The sequence below is a fragment of the Camelina sativa genome, chromosome 14, assembly GCF_030686135.1.
Source record: "Camelina sativa cultivar CO46 ecotype springtype chromosome 14, ASM3068613v1".
NCBI lineage: Eukaryota > Viridiplantae > Streptophyta > Magnoliopsida > Brassicales > Brassicaceae > Camelina > Camelina sativa.
Genome location: NC_141893.1, coordinates 25,788,217 through 25,812,645, shown reverse-complemented (window position 1 = coordinate 25,812,645; position 24,429 = coordinate 25,788,217). Strand labels below are relative to the sequence as shown.

General features: G+C 39.8%; 1 protein-coding gene across 1 annotated transcript in view; it reads left to right on the top strand.

Annotated features, from left to right (window-relative positions):
• The window catches only part of LOC104742183 (WAT1-related protein At1g44800), a 66,750-nt gene that overhangs the window by 17,334 nt on the left and 24,987 nt on the right, over nucleotides 1-24,429 (top strand). The gene's annotated exons all lie outside the window — the stretch shown is intronic.

Here is a 24,429-nt window from a genome sequence, read left to right as displayed (position 1 = left end):
TTTCGACCCATAATCGGTACAACTATTTTAGTTCGATACAATATCAGAATTCGTTAATTATAAATACGGTAAAGTCCAAAAAAACCCCAACAAAACTTGTATTGACCTGTGATGCGGTATGACGAATTAGAGCGGCCATGTTTAAAGTAATGATTTAACTTTATGATTTAGTTTTTTAGTTGAATATACTATATTGAATATAATCTAAAATTTTAGTTGTGCATTTATGCAATTAAATATTTTAACATAATACTGAATATATAATGAACAATATAATACATGATGTCTACAAATAAATATTAGCATATCTAGAAAGAAATATGTGTAAATGATATCAGATTTCTAGTTATTTTTCAAATACCATATGTTATAACTTATAGTGAGTAATTTTATTATTGCTATTATAGAAAATATATTTTTAAATCATTCTAACAGATTACAATATGATTAAATGTATTTTCAAGTTTTGAAGTTTAAATTTTATTTTTATTTTTATTGAAGTTTCAAGTGCGAGTAAATGTATTTTGAAGTTATATTGGGTTTAAATGCCATTAATTTAAAATTTCTAAACATTTCTCAAATAATAGCATCACAAAAAGAAATCGTATAGTTTCAAGTTAGAAAAGAAGTTGCTTTCAAAAAAATTCAAATTAATAATTCAAATCCGTAATGTACGTAATTAAATTTATTAAATAAAAGTTATTACGACATCAATTTGTGTATATTCAGAATTGGTTTCAAACAATATATAAAATCGAGATAATCACTACAAGAAAACTGGGTATTTACGACTATGATTGACGACTAAATACGTAGTCGCTTATTTTCCCGGCTACTTGCCGATGACGTAGCTACCAAGTTACAACTGCGTAAATTTAGTCGTAACTCAGACGTTATTTGCCGACCAAATACAATAGTCGGTAATGTAGTCATAGATTAACGACCATTATATGACTAAATGGGAAGAACTTAATTTAGTTGCATCAAAGTAGCTAATTTGGCGACTACGTCTATAAGTCGGTAAGTTGGCGACTATACAACGACTAATTTTGTGGCATTCTTCACATATAAACTATAAATACAAGCATCATATTTGTGGCATTCTCATATTATTCTCATTTTCAAAGGTACAAACAAAATTAACCCATAATGTCAAATTTTTAATGCTTGCTTTACCATATCTATACTTATTGTAATATAATTATAGGTGCACCATGTCTTAGAAAATTGTTTAGCCTTGAGCTTTTGTTTTCTATTACTGAAGATGTGAATTAGTTGCAAAGTGAAAAATTACCTATGAAGGTGAAGCTCAAGAAAATGTATATGAATCAGTAGGTCTGAATTTTTAAAATTAGTATCTTCATTTTTGCTAAGTCATAAATGCAATTTTAATTTAAAAATAAAAATATAATTTTTACTATATTAAGTATATATGTAAGTAATGTTTTGTAAATTTTAAGTGATCAATATATTATGTAGTGTACTTATAAGTAGTATGCTTTAAATAATATGTAAACTAAATTAAATTATATGTTTTTTTATAAAATTAATTTTGGCTATTGATTGGCGACAAACAAGTGACTAACTTCAAAATATTGGGTTTAAACATGGTTATTACGTGTTGGACTCCAAAACAAGCCCAACTTTTTAAAATAAAATTACACCCCAACTCATCCGCGACTAATAAGCGACTAAGTTTAAAACATTTTGGGTTAATTATACCCGGAATCCATTTACGCGATCCAACCCATAACAAACGACCTAACACTAATTTTACAACCCTAATCTCTCATTTCTCACCATCCTTCTTCGTTGCCGATTCTCTCAATCGCCGATTCTCTCAATTGCCGAGGCTCTCAATCGCCGAGGCTCTCAATCTCCAATCTGTATTTTCTTCGTCTTCCTCTTCACCTAAGCCATCTCAACGAGATACTTACGATGCCTCCTGTTAAGAAGTCTGTACGAAAGAGGAATGCTGTCCCCAACGCTTCTCTCAGACCTTGTGGCTCTAACCTTTCGTCCAAGGTGAGAAAAGTCAACCCTCTACCGCCTCAATACAACTTCACGCCAGCGGCTCAAAGAACAAGTCCGCATTTTCCCCCAACTATCGACGTCAGCCGCACCGCAAGTCAGAAACTATCCACCACCACAGAACCTATTTCAGAACTCCTTGAATCGAAGCGTTGAAGACCAACCAACTGGGTCATTACCAGAAGTTCAGAAAAATCCTCCGGTTGAGTCGAATCCTTTGCATGATTCTACGAGATCTCCAATTCAGAATTCTCACGCTCAAAGTCATCCTTCTTCTCAAGGTAACAATTTCGACGAGTAAGATCCAGTGTTGCCGAAACTCTAGGAGGACAAGTTGAGGGCTCTTAACGCCATACTTATGGTGCCGGACGGTCATACTTTTACCACCGTCCTCTCTCCGGAACCGAAGCCTAACATGACTTGGTATGTAAACACGTTTAAATTTCATATAAAAAAAATGTTTTGTCATTCTCAAGTGTTTCCATCAGTTTTACTTACTAACTAGAATAGTACATGTTTTCATATGTTTTCTTCTAGATTAGAGTCGATGAATTTGTTGCTTTTAGATGACAAACAACTCGGTTGCAGACAAACATCACTATTGACTATTGTTTTGTCATTCGCAAGTCTCTCATCAGTTATTAGTAACTAGAAGAGTAGTAACTAGAAGAGTACATTTGTTTTTTTATTTGATTTTAAATGAATTTGGTATGGTTTACGCTTATGCTTCATTCTGACTTGATTCTTTTTTTTTTTTTTGATTCTTATGTTATGAGGTTTACTCGTGATGTCAAATCACAACTGGTGCGGAAGATTACTAAGGTTTTTACAAACAAATTTGATGGTCCATACTATAATTGGTCATGTGTGCCTCCGGAGAGACGAGAAAGATACTTCCTTGAATTTGCGGTATAGTTTTCTGTCAGATATCATTCATAGATAGGTTTTAATTGTTGTTTTTCACTAACTTAACTCTATTTTCTTTTTCCTAGAAAACACACACTTGGGATCCATTGATAAGAGGGACAGTGAAACAATTTTTCTATGAGATATGTCAACGCCGGATGGAAAACATGGTAAGCGACGCTAGGACTAGTCGAGTGCTACCTAAATGGATCGGGGGTACTCTCTGGAAAACAATGGTTGCGCAGTGGGATACTGAAGAAGCACAAGAAAGGAGTCGAATCTATTCCAATGCTCGTATGTCAGACCGTAATGGTCTCGGTCCACACTCGCACTTATCTGGGCCAACATCGTATCAACAAGTCAAACAAGGTTTGGTGAGTAACTTTAACTTATGTCTTAACCTTTTTTTTGTAGCTTTAACTTATGTCTTAACCTTTTTTTTGTAGCTTTAACTTATGTCTTCACCTTTTTTTTTGATTTTGTAACATTCGAGGAAGAGAAACTTGGGAGACCGGTGAGTTATGGTGAGGTTTTCAAAGAGACACATACAAGGCCAGATGGTACATATGTTGATCGAAAAGCCGAGAAGATCTTCTCAACTTATGAGAAAAACTTACAAGCTAAGATATCTGAGATCGAGTCAAATCCTTCACGAGCTCAGGAGCTCACAGCAGAAGATTATACGACCATCTTTCTTCAGGTAAAGTACCATTTTCACAATCTATATTTAAAGAGTCTTCAAAACTTTTATTTTCAGAACTAACAGTTTCAGTTTTTCTTTTCTAAGTCCACTGAGAAGGATTCACGAGGTAATCTTTTTGGACTTGGAAGCCTCAAGGATCATCTTCAGGATCTTCTCAATGGCAAGAGCTATCAACAAGGACAGTCGTCGTTTATAGCATTGCAAGAGCAAATGAAAGAAGCTCATCGTATAATTGAAGAACAAGTTTCCTATAATGCAAAACGTGATGCTGAGATTGCTGCTCATGAAGCAGAACATTCCAAAGTTGTGGCAGAGCAACAAAAGAAGATAGAGCACTTGGAAAACTACTTGCGCAAAACTGATCCGGCCTTTGTGGAATTCCTTGTGTCTGAAACAAGTGATGCATCCACCGCCCCTCCAACATAAAGAACATCTCCTTCTTAGGTTGCTTCTTAGACTACTTATCTCTATACCTTAACTCTAATGAACTTGTCACTTTGGGATGATGTGTCAATCATAGTTTTTGATTGATCATTTTGGTTCTCTTTTGGTTATTATGAACTTGTCACTTTGGGATGATGTGTCAATCATACTTTTTGATTGATCATTTTGGTTCTCTTTTTGTAATTGCTAATGTGGTGAACATATTACTATTGTGGTGAACTTTTGGTTATTAAAAATGTGAATTTTAGGTTTTTCTTTGATTAGAAATTCGAATTATAAAACAAAACAAAACAATTATGGTTTTAATCACTATAGTCGTCAAACCAGTCATTAAATCTGGCTTAAAGTCATCGTAACATAGTCGTCAAATAGTCGTCTGATAGTAGCCAAGGAGTCGCATAATTTAACGACGAAATGACAACTATTCTCAAGCTAGTGTTCACATTTTATTAATCGTAACATTGTCATTAAATAGTCGTAAATATTAACGACCAAATTACGACTACGTTTACGACTACATGTCATAGTCGTAAATTTGTCGCTATTTACCGACTATGTTACGAATTAATTTCCTTACCGACTATCGATTTACGACAACAGTTATTAGTCGTAACATAGTCGTTATGTATGAATTAGCGACTATATAGTTACTATTAGTGCAGTCGTAAATCCCATGTTTTCTTGTAATGAATTGAAAAGTTTCAATTCATAACAAAACTAAATTTGTTTCCTAAAAAATATTAATAATTTTCGTTAATATTTAATTTAGTTTACAATATTTTTTATATTTTATTCATACTCTTATTTATTCAAATCCCAAATCTCTAATATCTTCTAAACCATTTTTTAAACTCCATATCTATACTTTTAATGAAAAATCGAAATATATAAAATATATCTATAATGAATGGTTAACAACTTGTATATAGGGAGTAATACTGGCTTGAGATGATTAGGTCTAACCACACCATAATTTTAGAGAAAATAAAAGTAGGTCTGAAGATAATCCTTGTTTTTACACAATCGTGAATTTTAACACCTACGAAAGAAAGTTCAGCAAAAATATTATTAAATTGTTGCTGAATGAAAAAGAACAATCAAATTATATATCAATTAGATGAACATCATTTCTGCAAGATGTAGAAGGGTATGCTTTAGAAAAATATAAAATATGGTAAATTAAAATTAGAAAATTTGGAAACTGTGGCTTAGAAGTTTGTCGATGAATGAAAACTGAGAACTTTGACAGTTTTTATATTTGAAAACTGTGGATTAGATTTCTTAGGGCTTTCTTAAGATTTATGTGATTTTTCAAAACAATTTGCTAAATAAAAAAAGATACTTCTTCGATTCGTAAAGTTTTTTCGGAAAATAATATGAAATTTTGTTTGTTTTAAAGGAATATTCCATAAATTAGAGATGTTTTCAGATTGCAATCTCCAACTGACTTGTCTACGAAGATTGCTCCCAATAAATATTTATAGATAAAATAAAAATAGATATATTATTCTTAATATGATTTTGTTTTGTTTTTTATTATTATTTCTCTGATGGCATTTTCTGTAATATATCATACACTACAAGAAAACATGTAATTTATGACTACTTTATGACTAAATACTGTTGTCGTAAATCATTAGTCGGTAAGAAATTCAATTGTAAAATAGTCGGTAAATAGCAACCATGTTACGACCAACACACGTAGTCGTAAACTTAGTCGTAATATAGTCGTAAATAGTTACGACTATTTAATGACAATTTTACGATTAATAAAATGTGAACAGAAGTAGTTTATGAGTAGTCGTAATGCATTCGTTATTTACGACTATTTAATGACAATTTAACGATTAATGCGATGTGAACGTACTATGAGAGGAGTTATGATTTAGTCGTTAAACTTTGTGACTACTTGGCTACTATTGGGCGACTATGTGGCGACCACTTAAAGACAGGTTTAACGACTGGTTTGACGACTATAGTGATTAAAAACCATAATCGTTTTTTTATGTTTTGTTTTATAATTCGAATTGCTTATCAAAGAAAAACCTAAAATTCTCATTTTTAATAACAAAAGTTCACCACATTTGTAATAAGTTCACCACATTACATTAGCAATAACAAAAAGTAGACCAAATTTATAATAACCAAAAGAGAGAACCAAAGTGATCAATCTAAAACTATGATTCTCACAAGTGACTAGGAACAACACATCATCCCAAAGTGACAAGTTCATGAGAGTTAAGAAATGGAGATAATTACCCTAAGAAGTAACCTAAGAATATGAAGTAACAACACATCATCACTTGATTCAGACACAAAGAATTGCACAAAGGCCGGATCAGTTTGGCACAAGTACTTTTCCATGTGCTCTATCTTCTTCTGTTGCTCAGCCACAACTTTGGAATGGTCTGCTTCAAGAGCAGCAATCTCAGCATCATGTTTTGTATTATAGGCAACTTGTTCTTCAATTATACGATGAGCTTCCTTCATTTGCTCTTGTAATGCTACAAAAGATGACGACTTTCCTCGTTGATTGCCCTTGCCATTGAGAAGATCCTGAAGATGATCCTTGAGGCTTCCAAGTCCAAAAATATTACCTCGTAAATCCTTCTCAGTGGACTGAGAAAAGAAAAAGTGAAACTTTAAATAGAGAACATGAAAGTTTTGAAGACTCTTTAAATATAGATTGTGAAAAATGTTACTTTACCTGAAGATAGATGGTCGCATAATCTTCTGCTTTGAGCTCCTGAGCTCGTGAAGGATCTGACTCGATCTCAGATATCTTAGCTCGTAAGTTTTTCTCATAAGTTGTAATGATCTTCTCGGCCTTTTGATCGACATACGTACCATCTGGCTTTGTATGTGTCTCTTTGAAAACCTCACCAAGACTCACCGGTCTCCCAAGTTTCTCTTCCTGGAATGTTACAAAAAAAAAAAAAAAAAGTTATGACATAAGTTAAAGTTGCAAAGGTGTAAGAAAAATACATAAGTTACTCACCAAGCCTTGTTTGACTTGGTGATACGATGTTGGCCCAGAAAGTGCATGTGAGGACTGAGACCATCACGGTCAAACATACGAGCATTGGAATAGATTTGACTCCTTTCCTATGCTTCTTCAGTATCCCACTGCGCAACTATTATTTTCCATAGAGTATCCTTGATCCATTTAGGTCGCACTCGACTAGTCCTAGCGTTGCTAACCATGTTTTTTTATCCGGCGTTGACATATCTCATAGAAAATGTAACATCTACGAACCGGAGTCCCGGTTTGGGATGTGCATCGATCGATGCAGGTGTTGCATCGGTCGATGCAAGGTCTGTTTTTGCAAACGAGTTTAAGTTAAACGTTGAGTTTTAGGTATTGTGTATAAAAGGAGGAACTCGTGGGTTTGGCCGAGTTTGGCCATTTTTGGAGGAAAAGAAAGAGAGAAAGAAGTTCTTGATCGTTCTTGAGGTTTTTGGGAGATTCATAGCTGTTCTTGTGGAGATCTATAGCTAGGATCATTGTAGGAGCTTGCTAGGAGCGTAGATCTGTCGTTTAGAGTCAGAATCTTCTTTGGCAAAGGTCAGTGCATGACCAGGGCTTATCTAAGCTTGAGATTTCTCTAATTTTTGTGTTTATGTGTTATGTGGTTGATTCCTTGGCTTGTGGGAGGGTTTATGTGTCACTTGAGGCTTTGGGAAGCTGCTCTGTGGCTTTGGATCGTGTTTTGGTGATTTAGGAACGAAGATCCGATGAGGAGCTTCGGGGAAGAAGATGCTCGGCAGGTGCGTCGATCGATGCACTTTGTGTGTCGGTTGATGCAATGCGAGGACAACGCGATTTGACCTAGGAGCATCGTGCAATGCCATGTGGAGGCGTTGATCGATGCAATTAGGGATTTTGTAAAATGTCGAGCATGCATCGGTCGATGCAGTGTTGGTGTCAGTCGATGCATGGGTTGGTGTCGGTCGATGCAGATGTCCTGGTTTGTTGTTTGGTTGTTGATTGTTGTTTGATGGTTATATATATCTCAATTGCTTGTGTGTATAGCCCAATAGATGGGAGGATTGCCTCACAAAGTCTTTATAAAATACTCACGCATCTCATATGTGTTGTGGTGCAGGTCAAGGCAAAGTGTGATCGTGGAATCAAGGCAATGAAGAGGAGGATGTTCTAGTGGTTCATTGATGTGTTGTTTGGCTTCTGTAGGTTGCTAGAGTTGGGTCATATAATGTTGTTGGGATGTTTATTATTGGTTAACGATTCTGCTGGGTTGAGTTATTGAATTATTATTTTATTATTTATTGGTTATTGGATATTGGCATCTATTGGTTATTTTCCGCTGTTTGGTTTGGTTGTGGTTAGGTGGCTAGTGGGTATGGGGCCACTAGTTTTATTATTATTATTATTATTATTATTATTATTATTATTATTATTATATATATAAAAAATGGGTCGGTTAGTTTCAGCTTGGTATGAGAGCCATTATGGTTCTAGGTTTGGGTTCACTAGTTTTATGTGCTGATGCTGTGATTGATTATGTGAATTAGTCAATTGTGTGTGGCATGGAGTCCTAGAACATCCTCTTCGAGCCTACAGTGTGATTCTACGGTGAGTTTTTGTTTTGTGTTCTGTTGAGATTGCTTGCTTAGCCTTCTGTTCATGATAGTTCAAATGGTTAGAGATGGTGTTGTTGCTGGTCGTGGTCGTGGACGCAGACGTTGTCGTGGTAGGGGCACAGGCCCAGCGGTTAGTGATGTCTTGGACCAGAGTGTGACAGTTGAGGGCGTCGGTGAGTTGCAGGGCTTCCAGGAGGGGTCCATGAGTGTGGCCGGTAGGGGTACCGATATGACCGTAGGCGCTGAGAAAGTTGGTGTGGGCGATGTCAGTGAAGGATTCAGCCGATGATGCTAGGGTTTCGGGTGCGGGAGTCCCAGCTGGTGGAGCCCCTGGAGGAGGTATTGATCTTGCGGACTTGTTAGCACGAGTGCTGGAGCGGTTGCCGGTAGTGGTACCGGCTCAGGCTCTGGTAGTACCGCCAGTTGCTGCGGAGGTGCAGCAGCCAATGGCTGCAGAGGTGCAGCAACCAGTGGCTACAGATGTGCAGCCGCCAGTGGCTGCGGATGTGGGAGATCATTCTCGTTATATGCTGAGAGATGGGCAACATCGGTACTAAGCGGTTTTTGGGTGGTTCGGATCCTACCGCAGCGGATGTGTGGAGGGCAAGAGTGGAACGTAACTTCCAGTCTTTCAGATGTCCTCAGGAGTTTTGGGTGGACATAGGGGTCCACAACCTGATTGGTGATGCTCACTTGTGGTGGAGATCAGTGGCTGCTAGGAACGTGCATAGGGAGATGACTGGGGCTAACTTCGTGAAGGAGTTCAACCTCAAGTATTTCCCTAGAGAAGCATTAGACCGGTTGGAGGTGCAGTTCCTACAGTTATCTCAGGGGACTCGGTCGGTGCGGGAGCTGGACGTGGAGTTCAGTCGACTTCTCATGCATGGGGGTCGGACGATGGCTTAGATCAGGACGTTTATGAGGGCCCTTCGTGAGGATTTGAGGATCCATTGCAGAGGGCAGAGTTACGTTACGAGTGCAGAGCTGGTTGAGACTACGACAGAGATTGAGGAGGATATCCAGGCATAGTCAGTGACGGTTAGTCCAGCAGTTCAGCCTAGGAAGGCTTAACATCATGGAGGTTCTGGCAAGGGCGGCAATCCTGCGCAGGGAACTAAGAGGAAGTGTGAGGCTACACCGAGGCCGAGTGGTGTAGGGTGCTATGGGTGCGGTAGCCTGGAGCACATAGTAGCTAGCTGTCCCCAGAGGAGTGCTACGACGGCGGCACATTCAGCGGTTCGTGTATGCTATCATTGCATGGAGCCTGTACACATCAAGCCCAATTGTCCCAAGTTGCAACAAATGGCAGTGGCAGCAGTGCAGAGTGTGGTGCAGCTGAGAGTGCAGCAGGTGGAATGGATTCAGCAGGCACCACAGGTGTACACGATGGCTGAGAATGGTGGAACCAGTGCCGGGGCGATCACTGGTATAATTTCTGGTACCTAGAGTTTGTGAATTTCAGTACGTTCAGATTTTATGTTTTGCTTGTGATAAAGTGTTAAGTTCTCAGCACATGTGACCTGTGTAGGGACCTTGTTGGTGGGCGGATTTAGGTCCCACGGGATGTTTGATTCTGGAGATACCCATAGTTTCATTACTTCGGAGTGCACAGAAAGCGCTAATATCAGAGAAGATCTCGGGGAGCGAGCGGGAGTTGTCAGAGTTGTGGGAGGCAAGTTCCTGTGAGTTCTTGGACGGGCGAGGGGAGTCGATATTCAGATCGCAGGGGAGTCGTGGCCAGCGGATTTGCTTATCAGCCCGGTTGATTTGTATGATGTTATTCTGGGGATGGATTGGTTGCATCACCATATGATACACTTTGATTGTCATCGTGGTAGTGTGGAGTTTGAGCATCCAGGAGGGAATTTGGTCTTTGAGGGAGTTAGACCGACTTCAAGGAGTCTCGTGATCTCGGCCATGTAGGTTCGGAAGATGATCGAGAAGTGATGAGAGGCTTATCTGGTTAGTATATCGATGCCGGAGTCAGTGGGGCAGTCCACGGTTAGCGGTATTCAGGTTGTTGAGGAGTTGGAAGATGTGTTCCAGTCCTTTCAGGGGTTACCACCTTCTTGGTTTGATCCTTTCATGATTGAGTTGGAACCAGGGCAACATCGTTATCCAAGGCTCTTTACAGGATGGCTCCAACAGAGATGGCAGAGCTGAAGAAGCAGTTGGAGGATCTGTTGAACAAGGGAATCATTCATTCGAGTGTATCACCGTGGGGTGCGTCGGTGTTATTCATTAAGAAGAAGGACGGGAGTTTCCGCTTGTGTATTGATTATCGGGGTTTGAACCGGGTCACTGTGAAGAACAACTACCCTCTTCCCAAGATCAATGATTTGTTGGATCAACTGAGTTGTGCTACTTTGTTCTCCAAGATAGATCTAGCGTCGGATTACCATCAGATTCCGATGAGGCAGATATGAGGAAGACTGCATTCATGACAAGGTTTGGGCATTATGAGTTCGTAGTGATGCCATTTGGGTTGACTAACGCGCCAGCAGCGTTTATGAGAATGATAAACAGCGTGTTTCAGGAGCATTTAGATGTGTCTATCATCATTTTCATCGATGATATCCTGGTTTATTCCAAGAGTCTTGATGAGCATGCATTGCATTTGAGAGCAGTTCTGGAGAAGCTGCGGGAGTAGAGGTTGCAAGTATAGTTTCTAATAGTGAGAGATGGGATTTTTGGGTCACATTGTGTCTGCAGAGGGGGTTTCTGTAGATCCGGAGAAGATTCAGGCCATCAGGGATTGGCCAAGACCGCAGAATGCAAAGAAGATCTGGAGTTTTCTTGGGTTGGCACATTATTATAGGAGATTTGTACAGGGCTTTGCGAGCAAGGCACGACCGATGACTAAGCTGACAGGGAAGGAGGTTCCTTTCGTTTGGTCACAGGAGTGTGAAGAGGGTTTCACAAGTGTGAAGGAGATGTTGCCTACTACGCCAGTTTTGGCATCGCTAGAGCCGGGAGGACCCTATGTTGTTTATATAGATGCATTTAGAGGTTGTTTGGGGTGTGTGTTGATGCAGCATGGGAAGCTGATTGCCTACGCTTTGCAGTAGTTGCAGAAGCATGAGGACAATTATCCTACTCATGATTTGGTGATGGCTGCTATAGTTTGAACTCCTTAACCCCAGCGCTGAACTCTTATGTGAAATTTCCCGTCACTTCATCAAGCCTCTTATACATCCATTCCCGAAAATGACTATAATTAGAATTTCTCGACATTATTAAAGACCTCACACTCTCGCTTTTATTTTTCTCTCACTATCGTTTTTTTTCTTCTTTAAGCTCGTGTTTTCTATGAATGGGAGAAGACACAACGGGTTTTGTATATATAGAGATTTAGGCGACTATTTACCGACTACACACCGACCGTCCAATGACTACCCGTGACAGTCGCCAAAACACGGCTCACCAGCCCCCAAAACAAATAAAACTTGTTTCTTTTTGGCCGATATTTTTACGACTTGCAACTTAGTCGCTGTGTAGTCGCCATAGTACTAACTCTTCGTAATAGTCGATGTGTAGTCGCCAAATTACAAACTCGCCGCCGTAGTCTCTAATTAGTCGTCAAATTAGTTACTCTGGGGCGTCTAAATTAGCTTCTTCCCATTTAGTCGTAGAATAGTCGCTAATTAACGACTACATTACCGACTATCGTATTTGGTCGGTAAACAACGTCTGATTTACGACTAAATTTCAACAGTTGTAAATTGGTAGCTACGTAGTCGGTAAGTAGTGGGTAAATTAGGCAACTATGTATTTAGTCGCCAGTCGTAGTCGTAAATCCCCTATTTTCTTGTAGTGACATGACAGTATAGTTATTTTCTAACAGCATTGCTTAAATAAGTATATAAAGATAAACGAAGTCCTAAAAAATATAAGTAAAAATATCTAATAAGGTAAACGGCCTTCACCATATTCATTTGTAATATTCTCACGCAAAGCTTCCAGGTGTGGTGTGGTGAACGAGTCTTGTGTTGTGGTGTGGTGTGGTGAACGAGTCTTGTGTTGTGTGTCCGTGAGCATAAAGCTTTACTTTTGTGGCTGTCATTTAGAGTGTTAAATGTTGTAGCTTAACTTTAGTCCCTTGTTAATAATGTTAGTGGTTGTGTATGTGGATTTGTTTGCCTTATGGCTTCATGCCTCTCTTTACGTAATTGGAAATTGAATGCCAAGTGACTTATACATCTCTCAGTTTTCCAAACGCCGAGAGACGTATACACCTCTCAATACAATTGCTCCCAATACACTCTTGTCTCTGTTTTGGCACTTTGCTTGTCTGCATCAAAACAGAAGAATTTAGTAGCTTTAAGAATCTGTAGTCTGATACTAGTTCAACGTATAGCAAATCGACCTGAAGCAGATAGGAAAAGCCACTGATACAACTTATGATCTGAAACTGTGTATTTTGATGGTTTCTCGATTACTAATAGAAAACAAAAAAGTGAGCTGTATAGTCACGAAGTCTTCTCATTTGCCATTTATTGTCACGAAGTCTTCTATTGAAATATTGATAAGTTACGATTGATTATTATATTTGATAGTTATGGGGGTTGATGATTTTACAGTTGTTTAACACTTGTTTGTTTGTTTGGCTTTTGATGATTTCTCAGATTAAAACTCAAGTTTTTTGAGAAAGAAGATGTCTAAAGATGTAAGTGTTTTGGTTTTTATCTTAGTGGTTGTTTTTGATCTTAGTGGTTATAGTTTCATATTTTTTTTATGCATCGTTTTAGGGTTGGACCGATGAGGAAACTCGTTTATTCTTTCAACTTTATGCAGATGAGAAAAAAAAAATAGAACAAGTGTAGGAATGAACAAAACTGGAAAAGTTAACATCATGAAGAAGTTTGAAGAGATATTTAAGAGGGGATTTAAAAAATAGAACCCTTTTAAGAATAAGTATGATGCATGTAAGAAAAAGTACACCACTTTTAGAACATTAACTCATAATAGGCAGGAGCTTCGGTATGATGATATGGGAAGGTTGGAGATGCCAGATGATTGGTGGAAGCAACAGATAGAGGTACTTGTTTAGTAGTCACAAGTTGACGTATCTAGAGTATGAAACTTCTTCTTCTCATTGTTTTGTCTTATAGAAAAGAATGATTAGTATCTTACACTCCTTTCTTTTTGCTACATAGGAATGGCATGCAACAAGAAAATATAGAAGTAAACTGGTTGCTAATATAGATATGTATGAAGAAGAATTCTGTTTCGTAGTAGTAACTGGTTGCTGAAGGATGAAGCTAGTTTAAAGTCTACAGTGGATGGAGATGATGATGATGAAGTTGATTCTGTTGACAAAGATATGCCAGCACCGATAGAGAAACAGATTCAAACACAAACCCAAACACAAACTCAAGTTGGAAGTTCAAGAGCAAAAACAAAGGCGTAGGTAGAAAGATATGGTTGTTGAAGCTGTTATAAAACGGACTGAAGCTCTTGAGAAGAAGAATAGAATAGCAAAACAGATGTTGGAGCGTGAGCATGCATCTAGTGTTGAGAGTGTAGTAGAGACACTTAATGGATTGCCTGGAGTTAGGATGTGGTATTCATTTTACGAAGCAAAAGTTCAGCAGCTTCTAGCAGATGAAGCAACCATGCAGGGTTTTATAGCTTATACTTGTGCTGAAGATAAGATTAGATTTTTGGAGCTTAGGACTAGAAGTAACCTTGATGATTTGTAGTGTTTATGAAGCAGATCATGACATTGCATGTGTTATGAACCTTTGTAGTGTTTATGAAACAAATCATCAACGAGTTTTGGTTTTTGGTTTTTGGTTTTTGAACCTTTATTTCGCATCAACGATTAAACTGGCTTTTAATGCAAAATTTTATTATATTTATGGTAGTATTTGAATTGTTCTTACTTTATTTGTTATACCAATTAGTTTATTTATGGCCAAATTTTATATGGTTTTGCAGATGATTAGAAGATGGATGTTGGCTGATGATGATGATGATGAACTTGGTGATGTGTGTGGTTTTTCACTCCAAATCTTTTACCTTAAAAAGACCACACGACGGCTGAAAGTGCACAGCTAATCAGTAGTAGTATTTAAGGATCGATCCCACAGAGAGAGCGTTGTTGTTTAGAGAATCCGTCGGAAGAGATGTAAGGCTAGAACTCAATAAAAATGGGGTTTTGGTTGTCACGGTCGTAAGTAAGCAAATAAACCAAATTAAAGCAAGTAAAATAAATAAGAAAAGCGTTGGGCATCAAGGGAAATCGCAGGGGATCGATAATCTATCTATCTAGGAAAGTTTAGGGTTAGTTTGTTTATCTAACACTCGGACTACGAAACACGAATGAACCATTAGCTTATAGATCACAAGTTACTCAAATATAAAAGTTTATTTATGGCCAACTCTTATATGCGTTGTTGCCTACGACAGTCTAAGATCCCAATACTCCGTTACTCAACTGTCGCAGGCAACGACGCATAGATCAAAGCATTTAAAACAGGTTTGATTCTAATTCATGAAGTTCCATAGGTAAGTGGTATGTGCTTCCTATGACACGACACATATCTAAGCTAGGTCAAGCACATATGCAAGTTTTTGGCGACGCACACACACTTTAGAACATATTTAGTTCATGAGGCTAACTTAAAGCATTAAGCAAAGACTTAGAATTAAAGTATAGAATAAACAGAATATAAATCTAACAAACCCTAAAAATTGCCACCTAAACTAAGATCATCTCTCCCCTTTGATTATCCCTTTAAACCCAACTAGAAAACTACTGTAGCATGTTTAAAGGAATCATCAAAGCAAGGTTCAAATAATTCATAAACATAAAAGAATAAATAGAGAAAAGGGTTTTAGATATTACTTCAATGATTGGTACAAAGTTGTAGGATCTTCTTCCTTTAGAAAACTAGAACAAAGCAAATAGAATAGAAAGAGTTGGTGGATCTTCAAATCTTTAAAGAGAGGAACGAGAGAGAGCTTCTGGTCGTCGGCTGCTCCTTTGGTCGTCTCCTTGGCTTCTCCAATTTGTGCACACTTTGGAGGCATGATGAAGGCACACTCTTAACCCTAAGTTTAGATGAGTATTTATAGAGTTTTGAAGGCTTAGGGTTTTGTAAGGATAAAAACGTTTTTTATTTTTTAGTGCAGGACAACGGGAGGCTGAGGAAGGTTCTGGACCGTCGTGACTCCTCCGGGCCGGGCGCCGTGATGGTTGCTTTTCGGGCCTCTCGTCGTTTTATAATACGTCTCGGTAAATCGGGCATATCTTCCGGATGGCTTAATAGATTGACTTGATTCTACTTCGAGGAGAAAGATGACTCTCTCAGATTTCCATAGACACCAAGTATGTCAAAATGTGAGTCCTGAAAGTTCTTCAAAAGTAGTATGTACTCTAAAGCTCTAAAACTTTCGTGAAACGTATTTTCCTTGTCTTTTGGTCCTTTTTGCTATAAAACCTGTAAAACCTTCTTGAAACCTAAAATCCTTGATAATAGACATTAAAGCCTTGAAATCATGTCAAACTCTTCCTAAATTTATACTAAAATTATAGCTAAAATGGGTAAAATAATGATGTTATCACTTGGTTTGATTGATTCACGTATTGCAGAGAGATTAAGTCATAGAACATATCGAGGAGCAGGATGGTGTCATGTTCAACAACTTATGCATGGATCAGATGCACAATTTTATGACATTCTCTGAATGAACCAAATAATGTTTGAGGCTTTATGTAAGATGCTAACTACGCAATATGGATTACAAGAGTCTGACAATGTCTACATTAAGGAATTTGTTGCCATGTTTCTTGAGGTCGTTGGTCAGGATAATATTGGTTTATTTATGGCCAACTCATATATGGTTTTGCAGATGATTAGAAGATGGATGTTAGGTGATGGTGATGATGATGAACTTGGTTTGATTGATTCACTTACTGCAGAGAGATTAAGTCATACAACAGATCGAGGAGCAGGATGGCGTCATTGTATTGACCCTCACTAGGGGTAAAAATCCCAAAATAAAAGTTTGAAGGAATGACTCGGAAAGAACTCAGAAAGGAAGAGGAGAGAAAATGAAGGAGATTGACCGAGAGAGGTCCGGAGAAAATCGACGAACCGGAGAATGGCCGAGTCAAGCCAAAATGAGCCAAGGTGTGATCAAGACTCTATGTCCCGATCGGAACAAATGCGACCTACCCGGAATAAAGTGCGTGGGTCAGTAACGGTACAGACCGAGTAGACGCGGGAAGGATGAACGTGTGCAGAGTGGAGAAGTTCCGGACGATGGCCAAGGAAGGACCGAGAAGTCCTGGACGAAGGAAAAGAATGAAGGAGTGTGGACTGGACAGAGAAGTCACGGACGAGGAAGTTGCGGATGGAGAAGAAGTGAAGAATGAATAATGAAGAAGTGTCGGACTCATCGGACACGGACCGTGCCTCGTACCGCCCACCGTACCGCGGTACCATCAACCGACCAGACAAAATTTCGGATTTTAAGGAACTTTTGTCTCTTTTGTTTTGGCCAATAGAAATGCATGCAAAATAGTGGGGGACAAGAATATTATTCTTTTGCAGGAAGACCAATCACATTTCATGCAAGAGGAAGTGGAAGACATAATCATTTGTCTTTCTAAAAAGTGGCCAATAAGGATTCATGCACAAGTTGGTGGGAGACAAAGAAAATTCCATTGGACAAGTGTGATTCATGCACAAGTTATTTTCATTAAAGTTGTGTGGTTCTAGCCTTGTCCGGGCCAACACAACGCACCAGGCCGTGAGAGTTGCAAAGCCTAAGTAGTCTCGGTCGCCGGTGGAATTGTGCTAGGGAGGACCAGTCGAGAAGTCTGCAGCTTCCGTCCCTCGACTGGAAAACCTCGGCGCAGTTCCCATAGTGGCGTTCCGTGACTGTCCGTTGGCATGTCCGGTCATAGGGCGGTTCGGGGGCGTTACAACAGTGGTATTAGAGCATGGTTATGATGCTCGTGGAACACACGTCTTCAAATGTTTTATCGAGTAAATGAGTCGCAAAGGCAATTTTAGGATACCGGTACGTCCTTGTGCATTTTTAGGTAGATGAGATTAGGACTTACCCTTAGATGCTGGTGCAGATGTCAGACCAGGGAAGTGAAGAGGGATGGTCGTGGGGTGAGTCAAGAGCTGATGGAGAAGAGTGGCGAGGCTCACCAGAGGGTGAACAATTTAATGATGGAGGAGAATGGCAAGACTCATTGGAGTGTGATCAATATGATGCCGAAGAGGAAGGACAAGAACCGTTGAAGAATGATTCATGTGATGATGGAGAACAAAGGCAAAAACTGTTGGACAGTTATCCACATGATGTCGAGCGAAAGACAAAACTAAGTGAGAATGACGAACGAGCGACAGAAAGGTCGTGTGCCAAAGCAAGTGCGTCACAAGAATTATCATACCGATCAAGTTCCAGAGCAAGAGCAAGTTATAGGAGAGAAAGGAAGTTTGGTGCTCACAATAAAGGAGATTGGTGTTGTACGCGGGATAATAATCCTGTTCGACAGCCATCAAGTTTCGGTCAAAGACCATTTGGAGTGCGATCTACAAATCATGAATCATATGAGCAAAGGAGGATGCCGCCAAGGCAAATGAATGTACCCGAGAAGCCAAAACAAGGAAGTATACCCGGAGAGATAAGATGAATGAGCGCGCGCGAATAGCCAAGACGTCCAGATATTGGAGCAAGAGACCCTGTGATAGCTGTGTTGCAAGAGATGCTAGAATTCATGCGGCGACAACAAGTGTCAAGCCCAAGTACATCAGAGTTCCCCAGCATTCTAAGGATTGTGGCAATCATGAGACATTTGAGAACCAATTATTTTCGAGGAGGAACAAGCATGTTCGAAGCAGAATAATGGCTGCAAAACTTGGAGAGGAATTTCGATGTAATTCGATGTCAAGAAGACTACAAAAAAGATATTGCCGAGCATTACTTGAAGAGCGATGCAAGCAGTTGGTGGACCAGTGTGAAGAAACACTATGGTCAAAGGAATCCAACATGGATAGATTTTCGAAGGGAGTTCGAACGGAAATATTTTCTACCGGAGGCCGGAGATAAATTGGAGACCGAGTTCATGCACTTAGAAGAAGGCGTGAGGAGCGTTCGAGAGTTGGAGTCAATTTTTACTCGAATACGAAGGTATGTGTATCAAGGACGAGAAGATGAAGTGGTTATGATTCATCAACTAACACAGCCACTGCTAGCAGACATCCGAAGTAGGCTAAGGTCTGTAGCGTATCAGCAAACCGATGGATCGGTTGGAAGAGCTGTGAACGTGGAGAAAATATTGGGAAGGGAGAAGAAATCCATGCACCAAGACCATGGGAGGAGCAAGGCAAAGATGATGCCAAGTGTTGGTACAAATCGTATGACGAGACTATCCGACCAAGGAGGTCGAAGTGCAAGCTCAAAGAAAAGAGGAAGAGTTGTATGTCACTCATGTGGAGAGTGAGGCCATTATTTTCGTGAGTGTTCAAAAGGAGGAAAGAGTCATCTGCCAGTTCCATCTCACATCATATGTTTCAGCTGTGGGAAGAGTGGCCATTACATGGCAGCCTGCCCATTGATCAATGCCGAGAAGCGGTGCAAGAAGCAAGAGATCCCCCACTGACCAGTCCCAAAGGAGAGCAACCGTAGAAGCAGCAAGTAGGAAGGGATCGTGTGTATCCTTTCCATTAGGTAATTAACCCTTAGACCTTCAGAACTGTGCGGCGATCGGGAAGGTAAGTATGGGCGCTAACTCCCTCTTTGTGTGTTTGTTTGTTTGGTGTTTGTTTGCTTGTTGTGTTTGTTGCTTGTCTAGGCTTGTTGTAGCATTTTTTTTTCAGTGCTAGTCCAAGTTCTAGGTGTTGTGTAGGAAGCCTTCTAGCTAAGCATTTTTAAGAACCCTTAGTGCTAGGCCGTGTAGGGAAACCTTTGTGTTCTAGGTTGAACATTTTCCCAGCCGTATAGTGGAATTGTGGGTGTGGAGTTTGGTCGAGCAAGTTGGAGTGGTGGCCGAAAGCAATTTTGTGTTCGAGAAGAACTGGCCAAGTTGAAGTGCGAAGAAGAAGAGGATATTGAATGGCAAAGAAAATCAAGGAGAAAAACCAATTAAGCATGAACAACAGGGTGCAAGAAAATAATGAATGGCGAAGAAGGTGAAGCAAATTTTATGCTCTACGAAAGAAACCAGTGAGGATCTATCAAACCAAACTTGGTGGATGAGCAAAGAATGCGTCAAAGTGTAGAGGACATGGATGGCAAAGGAGATAAAGCATTATTGTGCTAAGTGGCGAGATGAGTGAGGTTTATCCAACCAAACCTCATAAGCGAAGGAGTTAGATGAAGTGTGGGAGACGACCAAGTAGTTCGCAGATGGAGACAACCAACGAAGGTGGAGAAGTCGTTAGCTTCTACCAAGATCATTTGATCAAGTCTAATGATAAAATCAATCAAGGACATGGAGGTTATGAGAAAAGAAGACGGAAACCAAGAAAGATCGGAGGAGAAGCTATGCGAAATGCAAATTGTGCGACAAACACACAAAGCAAAGAAGTCGGAGTGAACCAGGTTACACGACGAAGACAAGGAGTCAAGAGCAAGCTGAAGAAAGAAAAGGATCAAGACAAGGATTTAAGGAGGTGGACAAGTTGTGGTACAATAAAGAAATAACTTTAGCACCCAAAGAATTAAGAGTATGGAGAATTAAGCAGATGCTGGAGATGAAGAAGCTTTCCAATGGCGCCAGCCAATGGCGTGAGTGGAACAAGTGAATAATGAAGTAGAAAACGTCAATGGTGTTTTCAAGGTCAAGTAATGGTGTGAAGAACGATCAAGGAACAAACAAGTCAAGAAGGACTCGTAAAGACCAAGGGAAGGAAGGGAAGTTCAATCTTCCAGAAGCATTGCAGCGGAGGCAATAATGTAATGGTGATCACGGTGGTAGCAGGATAAAGACGCAGATGACAAGAAGCGTCGGCATCACAAGAAAAGGAGGAGAAGACCTTAGAATTCGAGGACGAATTCTTATAAGGGGGGGGGGGGGAGAATGTAGTGACCCTCACTAGGGGTAAAAATCCCAAAATAAAAGTTTGAAAGAATGACTCCGAAAGAACTCAGAAAGGAAGGGGAGAGAAAATGAAGGAGATTGACCGAGAAAGGTCCAGAGAATGGCCGAGTCAAGCCAAAATGAGCCAAGGTGCGATCAAGACTTTATGTCCCAATCAGAACAACCGCGACCTACCCGGAATCAAGTGTGCGGGTCAGTAACGGTACAGACCGAGTAGACGCGGGAAGGATGAACGTGTGAGGAGTGGAGAAGTTCCGGATGATGGCCGAGGAAGGACCAAGAAGTCCTGGAAGAAGGACGAGAATGACGGAGTGTGGACCGGACCGAGAAGTCACGGACGAGGAAGTTGCGGATGGACGGTAAAATGTCGGACTCATCGGACATGGACCGTGCCGCGTACCGCCTACCGTACCGTGGTGCCATTGACCGACCAGACAAAGTTCCGGATTTGAAGGAACTTTTGTCTCTTTTGTTTTGGCCAATAGAAATGCATACAAAATAGTGGAGGACAAGAATATTATTCTTTTGGAGAAAGGCCAATCACATTTCATGCAAGAGGAAGCGGAAGACATAATCATTTGTCTTTCTAAAAAGTGGCCAATAAGGATTCATGCGCAAGTTGGTGGGAGACAAAGAAAATTCCATTGGATAAGTGTGATTCATGCAAATATTGTGGCTCACAAATGACCCAAGTGTGCGCCCAAAGGAGTGGAGAAGAGAAGAGAAGTGCTCGCCATGCATTGGCTGCATGTGCCGCCCAAAGCTCACACCATTCCACTATATATAGACCCCCTTGGTGCCCATTTCGTGGTTCATCATCCCTTAGAGAAAAGAGAGAAGTTAGAGAGAGAGAGCTAGAGAGAGTTAGGGAGAGAGTGTTCTTCCTTAGCAGCTTTTCTCTTTAGCGAGTAGCTAGCCGCGTCTGCTTAGGCCGTTCCGTGTTGTTAGCTAGGACTAGAAGCCTGTTAGACTCGTTTCTTCCAGCCAAGTCCAGGTGAGTTTCGATGCATGTGATATGGCACATGATAGGTGGGGTTTTTAATTGTTTTTGCTTAGGATTTACGGGTTAAATCTAGGCATTTAAGTGGGTGTTGGGGTAGATTCGATTCTTTTCTTCTAGATTGAGTTCTAGATAGATAAGTCTCGTTTTCTTTGTTTCCTTGCATGTTGGTGAGGTTGTGTCTAGCACTTAGTCTCTAGATTTATTTCTAGTTTCTTTGTTGCTTGTTTCTGGTTGCATGTGGCTTGTGTGCTTTGCATGTTGTTATTGTTGCATGTTGCTTTGTGTGCATCGCCTGTTGTTGTTTGTAGCTTGCATGTAGCTTGTGTGCTTTGCAGGTTTGTTTGGTTGTGTGTTGAGGTTGTGCAGGAGAAGACTTCCCCAAGGCCGTAATCAGAGCGGATTACGAAGACTCGGAGAGACGGGGTTGCTGCCTAGGGCCGAGTACTACACGATGGTGTAGGCGAGAGCGCCTGTAGAGAGGGACTCGCATGTGATGTTCTATGCCCGCGTGCCTTTGTGGCTGTGAGTATAGGTTTTCACGGGTATAGGGGAAGTAACGAAGTGATGAAGTGATGAAGTGATGGAGTGAAGGAGTGAAGGGCCTTGAAGATGAAGAAGAGTTGTTAGCTTTTGCATGCGTATACTTTAATAGTATACTTATTGCATGACTAACTTGCATATTATCTTGCTTGTTTTTCTTGCATTTGGCTTGCATGTTACATTTGAGTGCTGCATGTAGTTTGTTGTTAGTTAAGATTGCATGTTGTGTTGCTTGCTGGGGTTGGGGTTGGGTTTGGTTTCTTGTTAGGTTTCCGAACCCACTGAGTGTTAGCACTCAAGACTCCATATTTGTTTTGCATGTAACCTTAGTGGGGAAAAAACCCTAGAGGGAGCGCAGGACGTTAGGCCAGCCAGTGTAGAATTGCATTGCCTTCGCAAATTGTTTTCCTTGTAAAATTTAAGTTATCGTGTTTTGGCCTTAGGCTTGGCGCCATTTTCGTTTGAATGTTTTATGAACTTGTTTTATGAAGTAAATAAAGTATGAAAGTTATTTTCAATAAAGTTGTGTGGTTCTAGCCTTGTCCGGGCCAACACAACGCACCAGGCCGCGAGGGTTGCAAAGCCTAAGTAGTCTCGGTCGCGGGTGGAATTGTACTAGGGAGGACCGATCGGGAAGTCTGCAGCTTCTGTCCCTCGACTGGACAACCTCGGCGCAGTTCCCATAGTGGCATTCTGTGACTGTCCGTTGGCCTGTCCGGTCATAGGGCGGTTCGGGGGCGTTACAGTCATGTCCAACAACTTATGCATGGATCAAATGAACCAAGGAACGTGTGAGGCTTTATGTAAGATGCTAACTACGCGATATGGATTATAAGAGTCTAACAATGTTTACATTGAGGAATCTGTTGCCATGTTTCTTGAGGTCGTTGGTCAGGATAAGACTATCCCAGATACAGCTGCAAGATATCAACGGTCATTGGATACAGTGAAAAAGAATGTTGATGATGTTTTGAGTGCTCTCATCAAGTTTGCAGCAGATACACTAAGGCCACAAGAAGGTGAATTTACAAGAGTAAACCTTGTCTTCAGGAATGATGATAGATATTTGCCATTTTTTAAAGATTGTGTTAGAGCACTTGATGACACTCATGTCCCGGTTCGCTCTCCAATCCCAACATATTGCATATGAGCCGACCGGTGATAGAGCGATGGAAGCTTTGGGTGACAACATTACAAAAGAATATGGTCAAGGCCGTTTACCTTATTAGATATTTTTTACTTATATTTTTTAGGAATTCATTTATTATTTTAGTTAATGACTTCGTCTATCCTTTTTGTTTATGGTTTCGTTTATTGATGCGGTCATCACATATGTTGAACAAGTAGCTGAACTACTTCAAGACGGATTTCCTGATAGACTTCCTGAACTACTCTCCGACGAGCCACACAAGGAAATATTGATTGTCAAGGCAGATATCTTGCTGGAAATCCTAGATCCACCATTTATTCCTCATCGTCACCATTGATTATGATTTTTCCATTATGGTGATTGATTTGTAATTAATTAAGATATATTTGTAATTAATGTAGATTATACCATGTAAGAGCTATAAAAAAAATTTCATTTGTTTTATTGTAAAGATATAGAAAAATTTTGGAAAAATAAAAGAGAGAGTTTTCTCACTTTGAAGCTTAGACTTTGTTTTTGTTTATCTAAGTTAGATGGATTCCTTTACTTAGTAAACATTTGTTCTTATGTCTTTTTGAGCGAGTCATCAAGGCATAGAGCTTGTGCTGTATCAGAGTCTTATCACAACTCTGTGGTGCACTTCATTCCGCCATCACACCTCTCATTTGATCCCACACGAGAGAAGTGACCGCCAGTGTGTCAGATCTTCATCTTCGACCATCACTTCTTCACAAGAGAGAAGCGACTGCCAGATTGTGAAGCCGCCATATCTATCCCATAAGAGTCTCACAACCGAGTCTTGTATCATTTGGTATCAGAACTAAAAGCTCCAACCTTTTATCGTTTTATTTCAGTTTTATATATTAAAAAAATTTGTTTTTTGTTTTGTTTAATTTGTTTTGATAATGCAAAAATCATTAATAATAAAAAAAAAGTTTTGCTTTCTTTGGGTTTTTAATATATATATATATATATATATATAT